Source organism: Sus scrofa, chromosome 1 (assembly GCF_000003025.6).
Source record: "Sus scrofa isolate TJ Tabasco breed Duroc chromosome 1, Sscrofa11.1, whole genome shotgun sequence".
NCBI classification, from domain to species: domain Eukaryota; kingdom Metazoa; phylum Chordata; class Mammalia; order Artiodactyla; family Suidae; genus Sus; species Sus scrofa.
In genome coordinates, this window is record NC_010443.5 from 175,686,577 (window position 1) to 175,709,957 (window position 23,381).

The window sequence follows — 23,381 nt, forward strand, 5'->3', positions numbered from 1 at the left end:
AATTTCATTCAAAAAATATTGAACACGAGGTACTTGAGACTCATCCTTTAGATGGCAAATCTACCTTCCTTCAAGGGGCTCAGGTGAATAGGAAAGGCTGATGGATAAATACACCTCTGTAATACAATGTCATAGCTATAACAGAAGTATTTAAAGATTGTGCATAAATTCAGAATAAAAGTAAAAACTCTGAACTCATGTGGATAGAGGTCTTGGAAGGAATCATAAAGGAGATTACACTCAGATGACCGAAGGAGCAATGCAGTGAAAAGAAGGGTGTGAAGGCTATTCTGGGCAGTGTTTGTGTCAAGGTAGAGAGGAGGAAAACATTTATTACTTGGGGGAAGAAAGCTGTTCACTGTGGTTAGAGAACAGGGTGAGTAGAGGGGAGTTTGGGGAAGAATCAGGGGTGGGGAATGGCTGGATGGGATGCTGCACCAGCAGGAATGACCAGTCACTGTTCTCAATGTTTTATATGTTTCTAACATTTATCCCTCACAAAAATTCTGAGTTAAGTATTATTGATTCACCAAAGGAACCTCAGTTTAGATAAAGTAAAAACAAAACCCAAAACATTTCAAATTTACATAGGAAGAAAGTGGCGCAGATAGGATTTGGATTCTGATCCAACAAGCTTTAAAAGCCTGTGTTTTGATTCATTTCTATCAGTGGAAGGGAAAGGGAGTCTACTTATAAATAGACTTATTTGCAATGGGAATTTGGATTTTATGTGTATGCAGTAGGAATTCAAAGAAACATTTTAAGCAATAGGAAAGACATAGTTTATCATATAGAAAGAGGAGGAGTTCCTGCCCTGGCATAGTGGGTTAAGAATCTGACTGCAGGAGTTTGGGTTGCTGCAGAGGTGGGCTTCAATCCACATCTGTGGCTTAGGATGCAGCTGTGGCTTGGATTCAGTCCCTGGCCTGGAAACTTCTATGTGCTGCAGGTGTGGTCACAAAATAAAATTAAAAAAAAAGGAAAGCAGTGGTGTTTATAGAATTTATCTTGCAACATTAGCAACATATAGTCATTAGTATTAGTTAAAGATTTGCCTCAAGTCAATAACTGGGCAGGAACAAAATATAATTAAATTGTTCTTTGGTAACTGGATATAGTCATCTATATAGAATTAAGGTAAGATAGCATATAATTTAGGAAAAGCACCCTGAAAAGGACAAAAAAGTAAAGGTAGCTGACAGCATGATTTTCAATACATTCTCAGCTCATTGACATTTAAGAACAGAAACCAGCTTTTGCAAATAGCTGCATTTTTTTGTCTTTTTGCCTTTTCTATGCCGCTCCCACAGCATGTGGAAGTTCCCAGGCTAGGGGTGTAATTGGAGCTGTAGACACTGGCCTACGCCAGAACCACAGCAGCGCTGGATCTGAGCCGTGTCTGCAACCTACACCACAGCTCATGGCAACACCGGATCCTTAGCCCACTGAGCAAGGCCAGGGATCCAACCCACAACCTCATGGTTCCTAGTCGGATTCGTTAACCTCTGAGCCACGACGAGAACTCCGCATATAGCTGCTTTTGCAGAAGCACTGCTTTCATGATTATTTACGGTTCATGTCAACACAGGATTCAAACCCATTATGACACAGTGACTGTCTGAGCCAGGATTTTTATGGTAGTAAATTCAAAATCTGTATAAATTTGAAGCAAATGTGTAAAATTTGTTAGCGTCAGGTGGAGGTCAATATATCACTGTTTAATACAACCTGATTTTTATCTGAAACAAAATGCATACTATAATTTGTTGTTTTACAGGAAATAAAGTATAAATCAAGAAGGGTCTCTATATTAGGCCCTATGATGTCCTTGAACTACGTGTGCAGAAACTCAATTGTTGCTAAAAGCACAGTGGCTTATTATATGGCAAATGCTTGCATTTACTTCCTGTCCTTTTTTTTTTTTTTTAAAGAGTGAAACCATTAATAAGCTGGACAGTTTGATGCATTAATCTGCTCATTATCTTTTATTGCAAAATATATGTGTGAAGTAAAGGGAATCTCAGTATAGAAATCACCTTGAAAATAGATTTTTTTAAAAACATACAATAGTTCTATTTTCAGTTTTCTGAGGAATCTCCCTACTGTTTTCCACAGTGGTTGCACCAATTTACATTCCCACCAACTGTGTAACAGGGTTCCTTTTTCTCCACACCCTCTCCAACACTTATTGTTTGTTGAATTTTTGATGATGGCCATTCTGGCTGGTGTAAGGTGGTACCTCCTAGTGGTTTTGATTTGCATTTCTCTAATAATGAGTTGATGTTGAACCTCTTTTCATGTGTTTTTTGGCTGTCTGTATGTCTTCTTTGGAGAATTGTCTGTTTAGATCTTCTGCCTATTTTTTGATGGGCTTGTTTGTTTTTTGTGGTATTGAGCAGTAGGAAGTGTTTATAAATTTTGGAGATTAATCCTTTGTCAGTCAATTCATTTGCAAATATTCTCTCCCATTCTGTGGGTTGTCTTTTCATTTTGTTTAGGGTTTCCTTTGCTGTGCAGAAACTTTGAGGTTTGATTAGGTCCCATTTGTTTATTTTTGTTTTTATTGTCATTACTCTAAGAGGTGGATCTGAGAAGATGAGAAATATATTTGTTTATCCAAAAATAAAGATGATTATAGGTATGAACCTTGGACTTAATCTGAATATTCGAATGCAGTGTTATGTTCATAGAAAGTTGGAATTCTGATGCTTCTGCCTTCCTTAAAGCAGTTTCAGTTCATCAAAAGATTAAAAAAAAAAAAAAAAAAAAAGAGCAGGATGTGGTGGCTTGCTCATGAAGAAACCCTGATGTGGAGCATGGCTTATGAATATGCTTTCTTTCCTCCTCAAAGCTAGTTTTAGATTCTTATGAGAAGACAGCCTGGTTCTAATTGCCAATCTGCAGGGTAAAGCATGATCTCACTGTTTCCCTTATGACAGAGCTGGTTTTGAAACCAAACCAAAAATGCTTCCAAGATGCTCAGGATAACTCTGCCAAGAACTAGGGTGAGGTTTTTTTTTTTTTTTCTTTTAATTTATTTTTTCTTTCCCTTGCAGCTGACTTAGGGGTCTGTAATTTACGGGTTCCCATGGAAATGAGTCACATGTGTGAGTTCCCATTGCAAAAGTGCCAGCCTGTGAATGGTGAATATTCAAGGTGGCACCAGGCTCATCTAGACTGAGAATAGTTCAGTTCTAAAGCATCCAAAAATCTTAGCAGTCATAGCCATTAGCAAGGAGGGCACTGTTTAGTGAATTAGAAAATAATTGTCTAATATATTTTTTTACTGCTCAGAATGTATCTGCTTAGACATAGAAAGTGGGTCTCCCTTGTGAATGTGTCATGGTGGATATATACATGTTGACCAGAAGTACTTTTCCACAAACAATGAATGACACATTAATAAGGATAATGATGATATTTTAGTGTTAATTTTTACTCAATTGCCTTGGTATCTTTAAAGCAATATTGAAAAATACCTCCTCCTAATGTGCTGCTTTAGAAACTATTATTGTTTCATTTAGTGTTAGTCGAACTGCCAGCATAAAACCTCACACTAAAGGAAAGTTAACACATAAAAAACTATTCTCATTGTTCTGTAGATTGTTTTATATACTTTACAAAGTAGAGCTATTTAATTTCTAGTTTTTAATGTATTTTTCTGATCCTCATTCTGCTATTCATTTGCCTACCCCTTTCACTTATTAAAATAGATAGCAGATGGTAGATAGATGAAATAGACATGGAAATTGCCAAGTGGTATGCATTTTGAAGATATACAATTTCAGAAGGCCAGAGACTAGAGAAGTCGCATTTATGTATTAATCAGTATGTTCATCTTATTTTAGTAAACTTACACTTGGATTCTCCCAAATGACTAGTAAAATAAATTCATTTTAATAACTAAGAGATATTAGTCACAGAAACACGAGAAAAAATTTTCTGTTGTTTTGACTAGTCCCCATATAAAATTTTAATTTATTGTTGATTTGTATGATTGGAATTCCCATTCCAATTCTGTTATTATGATTTAGGTTCTCAATTCACCATCTCTTCCAGGATTTCTAGAAAATTATTCTCTACTCCACCCTGACCACTTTGGATAACTATATTTATATGCCTTTTTATAAACAATTTTAATAAGTACAGCTTCTTTTAATTCACCACCTGCAATTGTATGTGTGTATGTATGAATATCTGTCAAAATATTATTATCCTTTAAACCTCATACATAAACAAAATTGTTTATTCCTTTTTTCTAGCTGTCTTCATTACAGAGACCTAGAGGTTTCATTTGAAGTTCAAGGAATTTGCCTTATTTGGTATAAGAGACAAGTGTTAAAATGAAAAAGATAGAATCACTAATCTTCAAAGGTAACATTCCAAATCCTCTATATTAATGTGCAAAAAAACTGCATTCCCCAGGACCCCTACCACTTAGTATGTATCCAGAAGGTGCCACAGTGAACAATTCATAGCTTTTTGCCAGATTTAGTTTGCCAATTGCACATACATGCAGCCTAAGAGTGGGTAGAATTTCAGCAGAGCCAGATAGATAGAAAAACCATAAAATAAAAACTGGAAAGAGGGCTAAAGGTGAGAGAACTCCAGAGAAAATGCTAAAATGAAACCAGAGGGAAATATTGAAAAGGGAGAGAGACACTACAGAGGGATAACAGAAGTAAAAGAAAAATGAACAGAAGATTACAGACAGACTCATTCTATAACTGAACATATCTGAACTGTCAGGCAATACATCTCCAAAAATGTATTTGGGAGTGCAGTCATTTCTTTTTAATAGTAGGCTGTTCTCAAGTGCTGTGAAAGAAGAGGGACTCTGTGTCAGTTCTACTCTTGGCATCCAGTCCTACTGTATGGATACAAAAGGAAACTGTGTGGCTAAAAAAGGTAGAAGGCAGTTTTTATAGAAGGGGAAAAAAAGAAACAATGTATTGACATTATCAGAAAAAACATTTTAGGAATACTATTGTTCTAACTGCTTATGCATCTGTGCTGTGAATTGTAGGCTGTTTTAATGGCATTGCTGCCAAACATTGATTTGAAATCAAATGCCTTGCATATTTTATGTTTTAATATTCTATTGTGTATTTGAAAAAGCTGTCTAATAAAATGGCCAGAGGAACTGTGAAGTGAGTTTTTCTTCAGAGAAGTTGTAAAATTCATTTATAGTGGCTACAATAAGATTTCACAGCGTTTAAACAACTTAAACATTCCTTTAAGCACAAGGTATCAAAATGTTTGAGAACCTGAGTCATAAAATGTTCAACATTGTAAGTAGGCTTTTGAACTTATCTATTTTTGTTAGAGAAATTTCCTTTAGTTCTGATACTAGTGTCAGATTTCTATTCCTGCACATTTCCATTCCATTAGAATGAAAGAAAGAAGAATTTCAGCTCTTTCCAAGAAGGTGTTTTGTAGAAAGACATTTGTATAATGTGCCTATTGAGGGTTTATTCCCTCTCAAACACAAAATCACAGCCCAGTTGAACTTTATTTTATAGTTGGTGGATGGATAGGGATTTAAGACTTTTGAGTGCCTCGCCACCAATTAAATGTGATGTGTTTGGAGATGTGATAATGTTGAATAAGCTGTAGACACAAAAAAAGAAATCAGCAGGAGACTCTGTTGCCCAGTTTGTTTCTATGATTCTTATCTTTCTTTGGATTGGCACTACAAAGCAATTAAAAATCTTATTGTAATAAGTATGCTGCCCTGTGTTGCCTGAGGTTTTTAGCCAGGAACTAAAATGAGGGCCAAGAGCCATTCAGTTTATCCAATTTTTTTAAAAATATTTTTTTCACTCCTAGATAGGGAAATATATTAATATAGAATTAGCTATCTCCAAAATATTTATTTCCATTTTTAAGTCTCTAAAGTGGCAATATAAATCATAAATAAAATAGAGACTTTTTTGATTATTTTAGTCTCAAATGTACAACATAATGATTCAATGTGTTCAAGGATTATACTCTGTTTAAAATTATTATAAAATATTGGTTATATTTCCTGTCCTGTACCATATATCCTCATAGCTTATTTATTTTATATATTTTGTAGTTTGTATCTCTTTACTCCCTACCCTTATTTTGCCCCTACCTCCATCCTTCTCTCCACTGGTAACCACTCATTTGTTCTCTATATCTGCCATTTTTTAGATTACACATTTAAATGATGACATACAGTATTTGCCCTTTTCTGTCTTAACTCATTTCTCTAAGCATAATACTCTCTAGGTCTATCCTTGTTGTTGCAAATGGCAACATTTCATTCTTTTTTATGGCTCAGTAACATTCCATTGTATATATACACCACAGTCTCTTTTTCCATTCATCTGTTAATGGACATTTAGATTGCTTCCATATTTTGACTGCTATGACTATTAGGGTACACGTACCTTTTGAAATTAGTGTTTTCATTTTTTTTCAGAGGTATACCCAGGAGTGAAATCACTGGATGATATGGTAGTTCTATTTTTTTTTTTTTTAAAGGCATTTCCCCTGGTTTCCACAGTGGCTGTACCAGTTTACATTCTCGCTAACAGTGTACAAATATTCCCTTTTTTCCACATCCTTGCCAACATTTTTATTTGTTGTCTTTTTGATGATAGCAATTCAGACAAGTGTGAGGTGATATCTCATTTAGTTTTGATTCGCATTTCTCCAATGATTAATGAAGCTGAGCATCTTTTCATGTATCTCTTGGCCATCTATATGTCTTTGGAAAACTGTCTGTTTAGATCTTCTGACCATTTTTTTATTGGATTTTTTAAAATATTGAACTGAATGAGCTGTTTTTATGTTTTGGATATTGAGCTGTTTTTATGTTGTTGGTCATATCATTTGCAAATATTTTCTCCCATTCTGTAGGTTTTTTTTGTTGTTGATGGTTTTCTTTGTTGTGCAAAAGCTTTTAAGTTTAAGTAGGTCCCATTTATTTATTTTTGCTTTTGTTTCCATTGCCTTAGGAGACAGAGCCATGAAAATATTGTGAAGATTTATGTCAAAGAGTATTCTGCCTGTGTTTTCTTCTAGGAGTTTTCTGGTTTTTGGTCTTAAGTTTAGTCTCTAACCCCTTCTGAATTTATTTTTGTATAAAGTGTGAGAAAATGTTATGGTTTTATTATTTTAAATGTAGCTTTCCTGTTTTCCCAGCACAACTTATTGAAGAGACTGTCTTTTCTCCATTGCATATTGTTGCCTACTTTGTCATGGATTAATTGACCTTAAATTCATGGGTTTATTTATATGCTCTTTATTTTGTTCCATTGATCTATGTGTCTGTTTTTATGCCAGTATCATGTTGTCCTGAAGCCTGTAGCTTTGTGGTATAGTCTGAAGTCAGGAAATGTGATACCACTAGCTTCAAGCTTCGTACTTTTTCTCAGGATAATAGCTTTGGCTATTCAGAGTCTTTTGTAGTTCCACGTCAATTTCAGGAATATTTATTCAAGTTCTATGAAAAATGTCATGGGTATTTTGATAGGGATTGCATTAAATCTATAAATTGCTGATGTTTGCCTGATGGTGGGTGTAGCGGGTCCTAGGGCTAGTGCTGTCCCATTTGTAGGCAGAACCAAGTCTTGAGGTGTCTGGCTGTAGGGCCCAAGGTATCCAAAGCTGGTGTTAGCACTCTGGTGGGTATGGTCAAGGCTCAGGAGGTCCTAGGGCTGATGCTGGCTCACTGGTGGGTATAGCTGGCTCCTAGGATCCCTGGCTGCAGTGTTCTGGAGGTTTTAGAGCTGGCACTGGCTTGCTTGTGGGCAGATCTGTTTCCTGACACAACTAGCTGAAGGGCCCAAGGTGTGGTGGTTCCAGTGTTGGTCTATTGGCCCACTACTGGGCAAATCTCAGTCCCAGGGTCTCTGGCTGCAGAGCTCTGGGTGTTCCAGGGGTATGCTTGTGCACTGCTATGTGGGGAGAGGTCCTGGGCCCTCTGGTGAAAAGGGCTATATCTTAGAGCAGCTGTGGATTCAGGGAGTATTAAGGTAGCCCATGTGCATGTGGGTCTGGGTGTGTCCCTGCCCAACAAGTTGCTTGGCCTGAGGTATCCCAGCACTGATGCTGACAGTCTGGTTGGTGGGACTGGGTCTTATTGCTGATAAACTAGAAGAAGAATTCCCAAACAGTGCTTGTCAGCTCCATTGTCCATGTGGTAGAAAGAGGCTCCCCAAAATTGCTGTTGCTATTGTCTGTATCCCCAAGGTCAGTCCAGTTGTCTCCTGCCTCCTGGGAGGTTATTCAGGATCAGCAGGTGGGTATGGTCCAGGTTCCTTTCAAATTAGTACTTCTGCCCTGGGTCCCAAAGTGTATGAGATTTTGTGTACATTCTCTAAGAGTGGAGTTTTTATATCAGACAGCCTGACTCTCCTGAAAGTAAGCCCTGCTGGCCTTCAAAGCCAAATGTTATGGGGGTTTGTTTTTTCCATGTAGGACTCCTGGCCTGGGGAACCCAGTGTGGAGCTCAGACCCCTTGCTCCTTGGAGAACATCTGCAAGTGCAGTTATCCTCCCATTTGTAGGTTGTCTACCTGGGGGTAAGAGTCTTCACTCTACTATGTCTCAGCCCCTTCTACTCATCTCATTGTGTTTCCTTCTTTATATCTTTAGTTGTAGAAAATATTTTTTGGTAGATTCTAGTCTTTCTCATAAATAGCTGCTTGTAAATAGCTTTAATTTTGGTGTGCCTATGGGAAGAGCTCAGGGTCTTCCTACTCTGCCATCTTGGCCACCTCCTCAAGAATTTTGTTATTTCCTGTGACAAAAATCATTCTGAAAATGAATGATTAATTTTCTGGCCAATACTTTTAATTTTACTATAGTCTTTCTTTTAAAAAATATGATTCTTCTAAATGTGATGAAATTTACTTGAAGTAGCAACTGTCTCTCAAATAATTGTATTCTAGTAAAATTAATAAACTTATCAGTTTATGAACCAAAGCAAAATACATGAAATTTTAATACATTTAACTAATTCATATAGAAATTTAACAAAACTTGTCATAATAGGTTTTGAATATACTTATCTTCAGAAAAATCAAGTATAAATAACCCTTGAGTTATTTATATAATACTATGTATATTATTATTACTAATACATATATATTACACACACATATGCACATAACATATATTCAGAAAATCAAGGTTTGGTACTAAAATTAAGTGCCTCTCCAAACTTCAAAATAAAGATTCTATTTGATTTCTGTACCTCTTTCCCTTATCCAAATATCTCAAATATTGTCTCAAAAGGAATGTATATTTTAAAGTGTGTGTACTGAGTTATCATTGTTCTCTTGCAAAAATCTGTCAAAGAACTAGACATGTTTTTAATAAAAAAAGAGGTTTTAAAATGTCTTAACATTTGGATCAAGGAATTTTATTTTTTTATCATTTAGAGAATTAAATTGAAGTAATAGTGAACTTCTATATAAGGAAGATCTTTTCAGCAATAACTTTTTATCATAATGCTAATTTAAAGAGTAAATAAATCAGTTTGAATATTTACAAAGTAATACTAGTCAGATTTCTCTGCCTTCCATTCTATACTGTATCCACTGGATTCTCTGTTGAAAGATTGTAGCTTAAGCTTTGTATAAAGTGATCATTGTAGAATGTAGAATGTACTCATAAGAAATGTCTTAAAGTTTATTTTTAAAAATACTGTAAACTACAAATCAATATCTCTTATGAATGTAGATAGAAAATTCTCAATAACGTATTAAAAAATCAAATTCAGTAATATACAAAAAGAATTATATCATGACCAAGTTGAGATTTATTCCAGAAGCGCCAAGCTGGTTCAACATTCAAAACTTAATCAATGAAAACCATCATATAAATTGATACAGCAAAAGCAGTTTACAAAATCCAATACCCATTCATGATAAAAAACCCTCAGCAAGCTAAAAATTGAGGAGAAATTTCTCAGCTTCACAAAAAAAATCATTTATGGAAAATCTACATAAAAATCGGACTTGAAGAGACTGGATGCTTTCTGTTTAAGATCAGGAACAAAGCAAGGATATCTTCATCCACCACTCCTATTCAGCATCTTACTGGAAAGCCTACTTAGTACAAAAGATAAGAAAAAGAAATATACAGATTAGAAAAGACTATAACCATGTTTATTCATAGATGATAGAATTGTCTATGTAGAAAAGCCCGAACTCCTAGAAACAATAGGCAAGTATAGAAATATGGTTGTATACAAGGTTACTAGTATTACTTTGAAAAAAAATTATTAGATCAATTAAGGGTAAGAAAAATTAAAAAAGTATTTTACCTTCCTTTATTCATTCTCTGTTTTTGTTTGTTTGTTTGTTTGTTTGTTTGTTTAGGGCCACACCTGCAGCATATGGATGTTCCCAGGCTAGGGGTCCAATTGGAGCTGTAGCTGCTGGCCTATGCCACAGCCACCTCAACTCATCCAGATTCGAGCCACGTCTGCTACCTACACTACAGCTCATGGCAACACTGGCTCCTTAACCCACTGAGCAAGGCCAGGGATCGAACCCGCATCCTCATGGATGCTAGTTGGGTTTGTTAACTGCTGAGCCACAATGGGAACTCCTTTATTCATTCTCTGGGAGGTAAAATATATTTTATTTTAAAAAATATTGATTAAGTTTCTGAGTTATGCATTTTCCTTCTTTCTGAAGAAATTTCAACATTTCTTTCAGGGTACATCTGCTTGTTATGAATTCCCTCAATTGTTTTTTGAAAAAGTCTTTGTTTCTACCTCACTTATGAATTGGGCCAAATTGTTCTTTTTCTTGCCTTTTAGAATGCCTTGTTATTTTTATTGTAACCTGGACATGGTATATTGGGTAATAGGAACTGAAGTAAATAGGACATTAGTATGAGGTTTTGTCTTAAACTGACTGGCAGTTGGATGGTGTTTAATGCTTGTTGTGGCCTCAAGTGTCAGAGGCTTCAGATTCCCTTAGTATCCTTGTTTTTGTTAATTCTATTGTCTTTGTTTCTTAGAGTGTGAACCTCACAGTTCTTTCAGCTCTAATCCTTTATTATACTGTTGATGCTGAAACTAGGAGTGGTGGAGGGAAAGCATTCTACTATCTTATGATCAAATCTTAGTCTTTTAGTGGATCTTTGTCCCTGAGGTGACCTTCAGAGGTGTTTTTTACATTCATTTTCTCCCCAAATTAGGTGGGACAGGAAGGCTAGAGGAGGCTGGAGTTGGGTGTTGCCCTTGGGTCTATAAGAGAGAAAACTTTAGTAATGACTTTTGCACTATGGAATAGGCCTTTTATGATATATTTGGAAATGGATACTTTTTCCATCCTCTTGCCAAAGACACAAGGTAATTTTTCTTGGCTCCTCATTTTTATTTTTTAATATTAATTTTTTATTATTACTCAATGAATTTATTATATTTATAGTTGTACAATGATCATCACAACCCAATTTTATAGGATTTCCATCCCACAACCCTAGCACATCCTCCCACCCCCGAACTATCTCCTTTGGAAACCATAAGTTTTTCAAAGTCTGTGAGTCAGTATCTATTCTGCAAAGAAGTTCATTCTGTCCTTTTTTCAGATTCCACATGTCAGTAAAAGCATTTGATGTTGGTGTCTCATTGTATGACTGCCTTCACTTAGCATAATAATTTCTAGGTCCATCCATGCTGCTGAAAATACCATTATTTCGTTCCTTTTAATGACTGAGTAATATTCCATTGTGTGTGTGTGTGTGTGTGTGTGTGTGTGTGTGTGTTTGCCTTTTCTAGGGCCGCTTCCCTCGGCATATGGAGGTTCCCAGGCTAGGGGGGCTAATTGGAGCTGTAGCCACTGGCTTACACCATAGCCACAGCAACATGGGATCTGAGCCATGTCTGCACCTACACCACAGCTCACGGCAACACTGAATCCTTAACCCACTAAGCAAGCCCAGAGATCAAACCCCCAACCTCATGATTCCTAGTCAGATTCGTTAACCACTGCGCCATGACAGGAACTCTATTGTGTATATGTACCACATCTTTTTGATCTACCCCTCTGTTGATGGACATTTAGGTTGTTTCCGTGTCTTGGCTATTGAAAATAGTGCTGCAATGAACAGTGGAGTACCTGTGTCTTTTCAAGTCATGGTTTTCTCTGGATAGATGCCCAGGAGTGGGAATTCTGGGTCAAATGGTAGTTCTATTTTTAATTTTCTGAGGAATCTCCATCCTGTTTTCCACAGTGGTTACACCAATTTACAATCCCACAAACAGTGTGATAGGGTTCCTTTTTCTCCACACCCTCTCCAGCGCTTATTTTTTGTTGACTTTTTGATGATGACCATTCTGGCTGGTGTAAGATGTTACCTCAGAATGGTTTTGATTTGCATTTCTCTAATAATGAGTGATGTTGAACCTCTTTTCATGTGTTTTTTGGCCATCTGTATGTCTTCTTTGGAGAACTGTCTGTTCAGATCTTCTGCCCATTTTTTGATGAGGTTGTTTGTTTTTTGTGGTATGAGCAGTAGGAGATATTTATAAATTTTGGAGATTAATCCTTTGTCAGTCAATTCATTTGCAAATATTCTCTCCCATTCTGTGGGTTGTCTTTTCATTTTGTTTAGGGTTTCGTTTGCTGTGCAGAAACTTTTAAGTTTTACTAGGTCCCATTTGTTTATTTTTGTTTTTATTGTCATTACTCTAAGAGGTGGATCTGAGAAGATGTTGCTGTGGTATATGTCAGAGAGTGTCTGGCCTATGTTTTCCCGTAAGAGTTTTAGAGTTAGTTAGTGTCTGGTCTTATATCTAGGTCTCTTATCCATTTTGAGTTTATTTTTGTTTATGGTGTTAGGGAGTGTTCTGATTTCCTTCTTTTCCATGTGGCTGTCTGGTTTTCCCAGCACCACTTATTGAAGGTGCTGTATTTTCTCCATGGTATATTCTTGGCTTTTTTTGTCATAGATTAGTTGGCTGTAGGTGTGTGGGTTTAATTCAGGGCTTTCTATCCTGTTCCACTGATCTATATGTCTGTCTTTGTTCCAGGACCATATAGTTTTGATGATTATTGCTTTGTAGTATAGTCAGAGATCAGGGAGCCTGATTCCTCCAGCTCCATTTTTCTTTTTCAGGATGTCTTTGGCTATTCTGGGTCTTTTGTGCTTCCAAGCAAACTTTAAAATATTTTGTTTGAGTTCTGTGAAAAATGTCCTTGGTAATTTGATAGGGATCGCATTGAATCTGTAGATTGCCTTGGGTAATAAAGTCATTTTGATAATAATATGACTCTTTCAATCCAAGAGAATGGTATGTCTTTCTATTTGTGTCATCTTTTGATTTCTTTCATCAGTGTGTTATAGTTTTCAGAGTACAGGTCTTTTGACTCTTTAGGTATGTTTACTCCTAGTTAGTTTATTCTTTTGGATGTGATGGTAAATGGGATTGCTTCCCTAATTTCTCTTTCTGCTTTTTCATTGTTAATGTATAGAAATGCCATCAATTTTAGTGTACTAATTTTGTATCTGAGACTTTGCCAAATTCGTGGATGAGCTTTAACAGCTTTCTCGCAGAATCTTTAGGATTTTCTAGGTATAGTGTCATGTAATCTGCAAAAAGTGATAGTTTTACTTTTTCCTTTCAAATTTGGATTCTTTTTATTTCTTTTCACTTCTCTGATTGCTGTGGGTAGGACTTCCAGAACTATGTTGAAGAGTAGTGGTGAGAGGGGACATCCTTGTCTTGTTCCTGATCTCATCGTGAATTCTTTCAGCTTTTCACCATTGAGAATGGTGTCAGCTGTGGGTTTATCATATATGGCCTTTATCATGTTGAAGTAGGTTCCTCTATGCCCACTTTCTGAAGGTTTTTTTTTTTTTTTATCAGAAATGGGTGTTTTATTTTGTCAAAGGGTTTTTCTGCGTCTGTTGAGAGGATCATATGGTTTTTATTTTTCAGTTAGATAATGTGGTGTATCACACTGATTGATTTGTGGATATTGAAGAACCCTTGCATCCCTGGGATAAAATTCCTAGAGATAGACTGCATAAAAAAAATGTATGAGGGCAGGACAAATGTTAATATACACATTTTTTTCACACATAAATTTTAATTTCTTTTTCACATACCAGCAATGAACAATTATAATTTGAAATATATAAAATACCATTTATAATAGCACCAAAAATATACTTAGGTCTGTATTTAATAAAAATGTACAGAATGTGTATACAGAAAATGACCAAAATACCAACAGGTATAGGATAATTTACTCCATATCACTAACCCTTAGGGAGATGGAAATAAAAACTGCAATGATATCACCTCATACCTATTAGAATGTCTGTAATAAAAAAGACAAAACAAGCATTGGCAAGGAGGTGGAAAAAAGGAAACCCCTATGTAAATTTATGCAGCTACTATGGAAAACAGTATAGAGGTTTCCCTCACCCCCGAAATAAAAATAGTACTACCATATGACCCAGGAATCCCACTGCTGGGTATTTAACCTGAAGAAAACAAAATCATATCTATAAGAGATATTTGCATCCCCATGATTACTTAGTCTTACTTACAAGAGCCAAGACATGGAAACAACCTATGTGTCTATTAATGGATGAATGAATAAAGAAAATGTGGTGGGTGTATACAGGAATGAAATAATATTTAGCCATTAAAAACAAGGAAATTATGCTATTTGTAGCAAGGGTAGATCTTGAGGACATTATGTTCAGGGAAGTAAGTTAGAAAAATACAAATACTGTATGATTTCACTTGTATGTGGCATCTAAAACAAAAAGCAAACTCAGAAAGAACAGATTGGTGGTTGACAGTGAAGGAAGTTTGGGGCTAGGGAAAATAGGTGAAGGTGGTCAAAAGGTACAAACTTCCAGTTATGAGATAAGTGAGGTCTGGGGATATAATGTACAGGGTGGTGACTGTAGTTAATACTGCACCATATATTTAAAAGTTTATAGACAGTAGTTTTTTTTTTTTTTTTTTTTTTTTTGGGGGGGGGATGCACCTGCAGCATATGGAAGTTCCCAGGTTAGGGACTGAATCGGAACCATGGCTGCAGGCCTACACCACAGCCACAGCAACATGAAATCCAAGCCATGTCAGCAACCTACACCACAGCACATGGCAACACCTGATCCTTAACCCACTGAGCGAGGCCAGAGATTGAACCTACATTCTCATGGATACTAGTCGTGTTTGTTACTGCTGAGCCCCGACAGGAACTCCGAAGAAAGTAGATCTTGTAAGTTCTCATCAAATGAAATAAAAAATGTGTAATTTTGTGAGGTGATGTATGTTACCTGTGAACTGGAGATTGGTACTTGCCATCTGCCTCTACATAGATTAAATAATGAGCCACTGCAGCTGTTGACCCTCAACACTCCCTGAAAGGAGCTCGGGGTGGAGATCAGGAGTGAGGCACTCTGTGCTCTAGGAAAATTGGAAGAGCATGTCTTCAGTTAGTTAGCTATTTTCAGGAGAAGATTTTATAAGCCCCATTTTTGAATCTCCTAATTATCTAGAAAAGCACTAAAATCCTTCATGGTGGCCGCTCTTCCTTGTGACTAGCACTAACCTTCATAAGACTAGCAGCAACCTTCTGCAAAATGTGTGCTTGGTCGCAAGTACCTCCCCCTTCACCAAAATCACTGACATTTGACTTCACCAAATATACTGACATTCCCTCCTACTTCTTTGGAGCAGTTTTTCAAAACTATCTGAAATGCTGCCTCCTGGACAATAGTCCTCATATTGCTCCAAATAAAATTTAACTCAGAACTCTCACTTTGTGAATTTTTTAAGTTTACAAAACTAAACTTGTGATCATTTGGAATATATATATAAAATTTGGATATATGATATAACCATTATATTATATACCTTAAACATACTATTATATGTTATATATCAATAAAATGAAAAAAGAATTATATACTTTTTACTATATATAGCTAGCAAATATTTTTATATATCAGAGAGATTTTTTGATATTGACTTCCACATCATTACAGAACTGATAAAATTTTATCTAGTTTCGACCAAGTCAATTATTTCTATTATCCCAAGTTTGCATTTCTCTTCTTGTGGACTGCAATTTCTGGTATTCCTTTTCTGAGTGTACATTGAGCTTCTTGGAAAATATTTTTCCTTTTTGATGTAATAATAATAATAGCGAACATTTATACAGCATTCATCATAAGACCAACATTGTTCCAAGTATTTTACAGGCATTAATTTCTTTCATGTTCATAACAACCCTATTGAATGGCTTCTACTATTAATATTTTTGTTCAACAAATTAGGGAAATTAATCTCCTACTGTATAAAGGGCAGAACAGGGACTGAATTTAACCACTAGCTATTAGGCTTCTCCATAAAGATGTGGCTTTAGGGTATTGCAGTACATATTACTAAATTACGACATTTTAAATTTGTATATGAAAGTGCTCAATTCACAGGTATAAATAACAATTATGTCCAAAAGAAAGCTTCGATTCCTCCAAAATGCTCAAGAGAAAATGACTGCTCTGCTTCAGGTACTATTGTGAGGAATGACTGACTTCTTGGCACTGTCTTTGCTCTCTAACCTCAGGTGCTTGTGTTCCTCAACATTCTACCTTTGAGTGTCCTGTCCGAGTTGCCATAATGGAAGGGAATTCTAACCTGTTTCTTGTGACTGGAAGATCCAAGAGGAAAACAGATTCCCAGGCCACCCCAACCCAGCCAACTGACTTCAGTGCTTCTTAGTTATGTCCTTGATAGAGTTTTGAACTGAAAACTTTCGACTTACCCAATGCAAATTATTTGAACACAGATTTCTAAGATATCAAATGCTAATAAGAACCATCAAATACCTAATAATGGTTTTCTTTGCTTGATCAAAGATCTCCACAGGAAGGGGATTGGCAATTCAGTAGGTGGTACTTTTTGCACTGAGTCAGAACTAAAGCAAAACCCCAGGAGTTCAACCTACCCAAGGAACAGATGTCTTTCCACTGAGAAATGGGACAAAGGAGGTACATATTTATGGTGTTAAAAGTATATTTTTTGAAGTGCTCAGGTGTGCTGGTTAAAATCCAGTTTGGATAATAACATTCTTTTCACAGAAATTCCACCTACAATTATAACTGCCAACTCCAATTTCACCAACAGTTTGAATTCTAAATAGTCTCTCTTTGACATACATTGTTCTTTAGTTCCACTTTGCAATGGTTGGCCAACTGCCCCCTTTGTCCCTGTAGGTGATTGGGGTGAAGTAACACAGAAAAATATTTTTGGGTATAATTAATTGATTTGAAATTAATGGCACTACATTAAAGTGATGTAGTACCTATTAAAATCCAATCTGATTATGCAAACTTTTGTAGATTTTGAAATTCCTCTGATGGTGAATACTTTTTGGCTTTTTCATTTGTGATTCCCTGCAAACTTACAACTTGATGTACTATGTTCTCTTTTATTACATGAGTGTCAGATGTACGGCATTATAGTCAATGTCTGTTTATACTACACGGTGATTACCACCACAAGTCTAGGTACTATCTGTCACCATAAAGTTGCCATTCTTTACCAATTTTGCCTACACCCCAACCCCTTTCCCTCTGGCCTGACCACTACTTTGTTCTTTGTATCTTTGTGTATGTTTTTGTTTTATTTTGTTGGTTGGTTTTATTTTTTATATTCCACATATGAGTAAGATTTTATGGTATTGATATTCTTCAGACTGATTTATTTCATTTAGCTTAATGCCCTCAAGATTCATCCATGTTGTTGCAAGTAGTAGGATTTTATTATTTTTTTATGGCCTAGTAGTATTCCATTGTATGTATGGAATATCCCATGTGTTTTTAAATCCATTCATTCATTGATGGACACTTTAGTTTTTTCTATATCTTGACTACTGTAAATAATGCTGCAGTGAATGAGTATTTTCTCTTTGGTGTTTTCTTGTCCTTTGGATAAATAACTAGAAGTAGATGATTAGCTGGGTTATATGGTAGCTCTAATCTTAATTTTTTGAGGAATCTCCATACTATTTCCATAGTGGTTTTATACTATATCCTTTTGCTTTTTTTAAAAAAACATGTTTTATGACTTTTCTTTAAAGTATATGAGTGTGTCACCTGCTTGTTGAGAACATATTCGCGCTGTTGGTATTCATTCCATATAGTATGACATAATGTAATTGAAAGTAAAGTAACTACATGGAAAACATAGTGTGCTTCACTAATACACATATCAAACACCTTCCTTGAACTGAGAAATCTATGTAAGTTTTTTTTTTTTTTTTTTTTTTTGTCTTTTTGCCATTTCTTGGGCCGCTCCTGCGGCATATGGAGGTTCCCAGGTTAGGGGTCGAATTGGAGCTGTAGCCACCGGCCTACACCAGAGCCGCAGCAACGTGGGATCTGAGCCGCGTCTGCATCCTACACCACAGCTCACAGCAATGCTGGATTCGTTAACCACTGAGCCACGATGGAACTCCTAAGTTTGTTTTTGTTCTCAAGAGCTTATAACTTTAAAATTGAGGGAACCAAAAATAACAAGGATTTTCCTTAAACCTAATCTTCAGAACAGGTAAATTGTATCTTAAGGTGAAAGCAGTTTTGAGAACTAATCTCTTTACTATCTCTGGGTTTTCTCTCTTCTTCCATCCTTTCGCATCACCATTCTTATGCTCAAATCTCAGAGAAACACATTCTTAGTTTCTTATTTTTTATTCCTACCAGTCCCTTTTGCATTAGTATTCCATGTCTTTTCCTTTTATACCTTGCACTCTCCTCTAATAATTGAGTATGTATAATGAACATCAACTTTTCTTTAATGCCTATATAATGCATAATAATCACTATTTGGATAAACTAAACTAAATCTCTTTGAAACTCTGAGAGCTTTGAAAAGTAAAAAGCATTAATCATTCAATGAATAATTACTGTGTACTAACTGTAAGGCAGACAAAAATGTTTGATACCATAATTGTTACTTTTATTTTAGTAAGCCAAAATTTATGTCAAATCTCAAGGCCTCCCAGCATGCTGAGAGTAAAGCCTGGATTATACATCTGCTTTTCTTATTCCTGATCCTGAGTTTCAGTCATGTAATGCCACCTGTTCAGATATATCATTGCAATCAGCAATGGCAACAGTATATGAACCTCCTCTGGTATGTCTCGCTCAAAACATTGGTCAACCCTATTGCCAATCTCCAGTTTCAGCCTGCATTCAAATTGCAGCAACAAAGTAAAATTAAATCTCTGTCATTTTACTTTCTCATATGATTAAAGAGGAGAATAAGCATACACCATCAAAAAACATATTATTCATCTAGATGATGTAATTCAGAGGATATTATTAGATTTTCCTACCTCAAGGTAAAGATCACAGGCAGGAACACAAACAACATGAAAAGTAGATAAATGAAATCCATGTTTGAAGAATAATCAAGAGGTTCTAACTAAAGTTATCATAGATAAGTAAATGGGATTCTTAGATAGCTGTCTGATAAGATGTGTCCTCAAGCATCTGAGAGGACTATTGAATATTTATGAACTGACAAGGATTCCTTTCTTGGCCAAACTTTATTCAGGCTCTGTTGATCCCTCTTTTTGATTGAATCCTGTCCTAGGCCACCTGAGCCCAGTTTTAGCAAAGAATCTGGTTGAACCCATTATCACTAAGGATCCTGCTAAGCCAGTTTAGTGAGAAAACTTCCACTCTTGATATCAACCCCCCTATAATCTGGATATCTAATCAAGTTCTTCTTAGTAATTTTCTATCCAAAGACTCCTTCACTCTGCCCTGTGGCTGTAAATTTCCAACTGCCCCATTATCTTGAGTTGAGCTCAATGTTTTCCTCCTATTGTAATATTCTTCTTCTTCTTCTTTTTTTTTTTTTTTTTTTAATGCTTTTTAGGGCTGTACCTGTGGGACATGGAAGTTCCTAGGCTAGGGAATGAATCAGAGTTGAGGCTGCTGGTGTTCGCCATAGCCACAGAAACTCAGGATCTGAGCCACATCTCTAGCCTACACTACAGCTTATGGCAATGCTGGATCCTTAACCCACTGAGTGAATCCAGAGATAGAACCTGCATCCTCATGAATACTGATCACGTCTGTAAACTGCTGAATCACAACGGGAACTCCCTGCAAAATTCTTGAATAAAGCCTTTCTTGCCTGTTTAATTGCACTCAGTGCATTTTTTCCCTGACAGAATCAGAGTGAGCTTCTTCCAAATATCTCTATTGTAGCTTACCACAATATGAAGCACCCACACTTACAGTTTTTGAGTGGTAGGCTTACAAAAATACAAATATATAAAGTAGGAGGGGCATGTATTAACATTTGTTTACCTTTAGTATGATATTTAAGGGATGGGATCCATGACAGGTAACTTTTAATCAGGAAGGAGGATTCAAGAAAACAATTACAGGATGAGGAGTTTATGTGATAAAGGTTAGTGCTTATCTAAGACCAAGACCACAATGGGGATCTTGGACAATTTGGCTTTGGGGTGGAGGATAGTTCACACAGGAGGTATAAAGTGCCAAAAGGGAAGAAAAGAGGATGACAATGAAATGAAAATATTTGGGCATTCTGAGTACATAGCGAAAACACAGACTTATGTATTCACATTTTTACACTCTCACTATAAAGTAAGCTCTAGCAAACACCTTAGATAGCACTGGGAAGAGAAGTGTCACAAAGAGAGGATTCCCCTAAAAGCTTACTGAGTTTTATAAATAAAGGAGAACATTAGTTCTCTCAATTATGAACCAGAATCTTAGCTGAAAATGTTGCCTGTCTTTCAGGTGGGGAGCAGGGTGGAACCAAACTCTATTGTTAAATATTGAAAATCTTACAAAAAATAGGCTAACAAGTAAATTTTTAAAAAATAATTTATTAAACATTTAAGCATGCTCCATCTTTGGATACTGTTATTATCAGTGGGATATGCTATTTTATATTGATTTTCACAGATTAGTGAGTTATTTGCAGTGAGCCACACACTTTCCTTTCTCCTATCACTTTTAAGGCCAGGGGCATGCATTGATAACAGTGAACTGGTTTTCTGGGGTAACCATTGACATAGAAGAAAAGCAAAGCTTGTGAAAGCCTTGAACCCAAGACCTTGCCCAAGTTCTGGTCTGTAACAAAACAGAAGCGTTGAGAAAGATAGCTATTTCAGTCACTCTCATCATAGACCATGGTTTTGAATGTATTTTATAGAAGCTACAAACTATCTAAAAATTATATTATCTCTCCAGATTCACACTATGAACACTGTAAATACCAGTCCCCAAAGCCTTAGACATAACTGTTTCTTTTCCTATGCAGGGAAAGATTATTCTTGTTCTAATAAAAGCCTGATGATTTTGTTCATTTTAACTACAGTAGATGTTTCCTGGAAGGGATATAGCATTATGTTGAATCATGAATTTTTTTAACATATTTACAAGGACACATCACTATGATACCTGGCTTTGAAAAAATGACTGCCGTGGATCATTTAGTCTGTTCAACTGTGGATAATACTAACCTACTCTGAATAGTAAGGGAAAAAAATGGAGAAAATAATGTTAAATTCTTTTACAGAGATGCAAGTAGATAAAAATAATGAGAAAAATGTGAGCATTATCCTTAAATTCTAGCAGTATACATGCTTTGGCAGAAACAGAACTAATCTTTGTGCTACATTTTGTATTAGATTCCACAAATATCTGTATCAGAATCAAAAGCTGCTTTCATGGCTCCTCCCATTAAATTCAAGGAGTATTGTCCGAGTGCCTCAAACTGTCAGATGTTGCCAATTCCAACAAAGAATCTGATGAGAATCAGACCATTTGAAAGTAATTAGAACAGTAAATACCAAAGCCCTTCTCCTTCTACAGAAGAATGCTACTTTTCTGAATGTAGAGTGAGCATAATGGATAATTGTGCCGAATAGGGAAGTATGAATAGAGTCAGGAAGTCACCACTTAGGCTCCAATCCACCAAGCACTTCAGAGGTCACCCAATCAGAAATCACTCAGGAAGTCTTTTCAACACTGCAGGCATGTGGTTAATTATAGAGACTAAGATCAACATTGAAAAAGGCTCAGTGCCTTTGAGTGAACACAATATTATGTGAGCCTTTCCATTTTACAACAAGAATGTTTTAGTATACTAAATGTCATATGTTCACTAATGCAGTCTGATTCTCTCATGGTCAAATATTCCTTCATTGCTCCCATGAATTTGATAGCCCAGCCTAAACAGAAGTTTTCTCAAAGGATTGCCATGTTTCTCAAGTTTCTGGAGTCATGAAACTGCTTCAACAGATTTTCAAGAAGCCTATTGATCTGCTCAGAATCATCTGCTGGAACATGCATAGTTTCTGTCTTCTCTGCTATCTTTTCTCCAATATGTCTTTGCTTCATTTTCTTTGGGGTTTCCATTTCCAAAAAAGTTCACCTCAAAAATGCCCCTCTGTAAATCCATTTCAGCACTTTTCCATCAGTCTACTAAAATCCATTCTTCATAAATCAAAAAGTCAGAGTTTAATTTGCATTAGAGCCAATCACTCTAAAGCATGGCCACCTTATTTTGTTCTCTCATTTACGTGCCATCATTGTGGTCTAAAAACACTTCTACCTTTCAACTTATTTCTTTAAAATTAAAATGTCCTTTGAGATAATATTGCTGAAACTCTGACTCTGTCCACTGGTGCTGAGTAGAAACATGGAGACAGAGTTTTGGGCGAAGGAGATTTTGACTTCTTAAAAAAAAAAATTACCTCCTGAAAGTTGAGAGTTAAGTTTTCTTGGGGGCAAAATTAGCACTTTAAGCCTCAGAGATGGCATCTCGGGTAGCCCTGAGGAAACCACCCTGAGGAGGTGGGGGACAGGGTAGGTGGCTAGGGTATATAGGCAGGTAGCAGGAACCAATGATTACAGAAAACCAGGTATCTCAGGTTAAGGAATTCAGCGCATTTCTATGGGAAGATGCAAAGGTCTGGCTTTCCAGAATCAGTCCTTTAATGTGCACCTCAGCTATGGGGCCAGCATTTTTTGTTCTTTCCTGAGTTGCCTCAGGGCTCACAGGCTCACCCTTGACTGTGATATCTTCTTGTTCTATTAACTGCAGCTGGGATAAAGAGGAAAAGGGAAATATCAGGATATATGTGATAAAGGTGATGGGGGAGGTGCATGCAGCCATGAACAGATTTTAGAAAGTTTGCTGCAGGTCTCATGAAGGTTACTACTAGTCATGAGGAGCAGACATTACCAAGAAGGGTTTTAGTGTTTATCTAGATATGAGGAGATGCAAGAATTACATTCATAAAATCTTCTTCTAAAAATATCTATCTGAAGACCTGCTCTTCTAGTTTTCCCAGAGCACAGAGTGCCTCA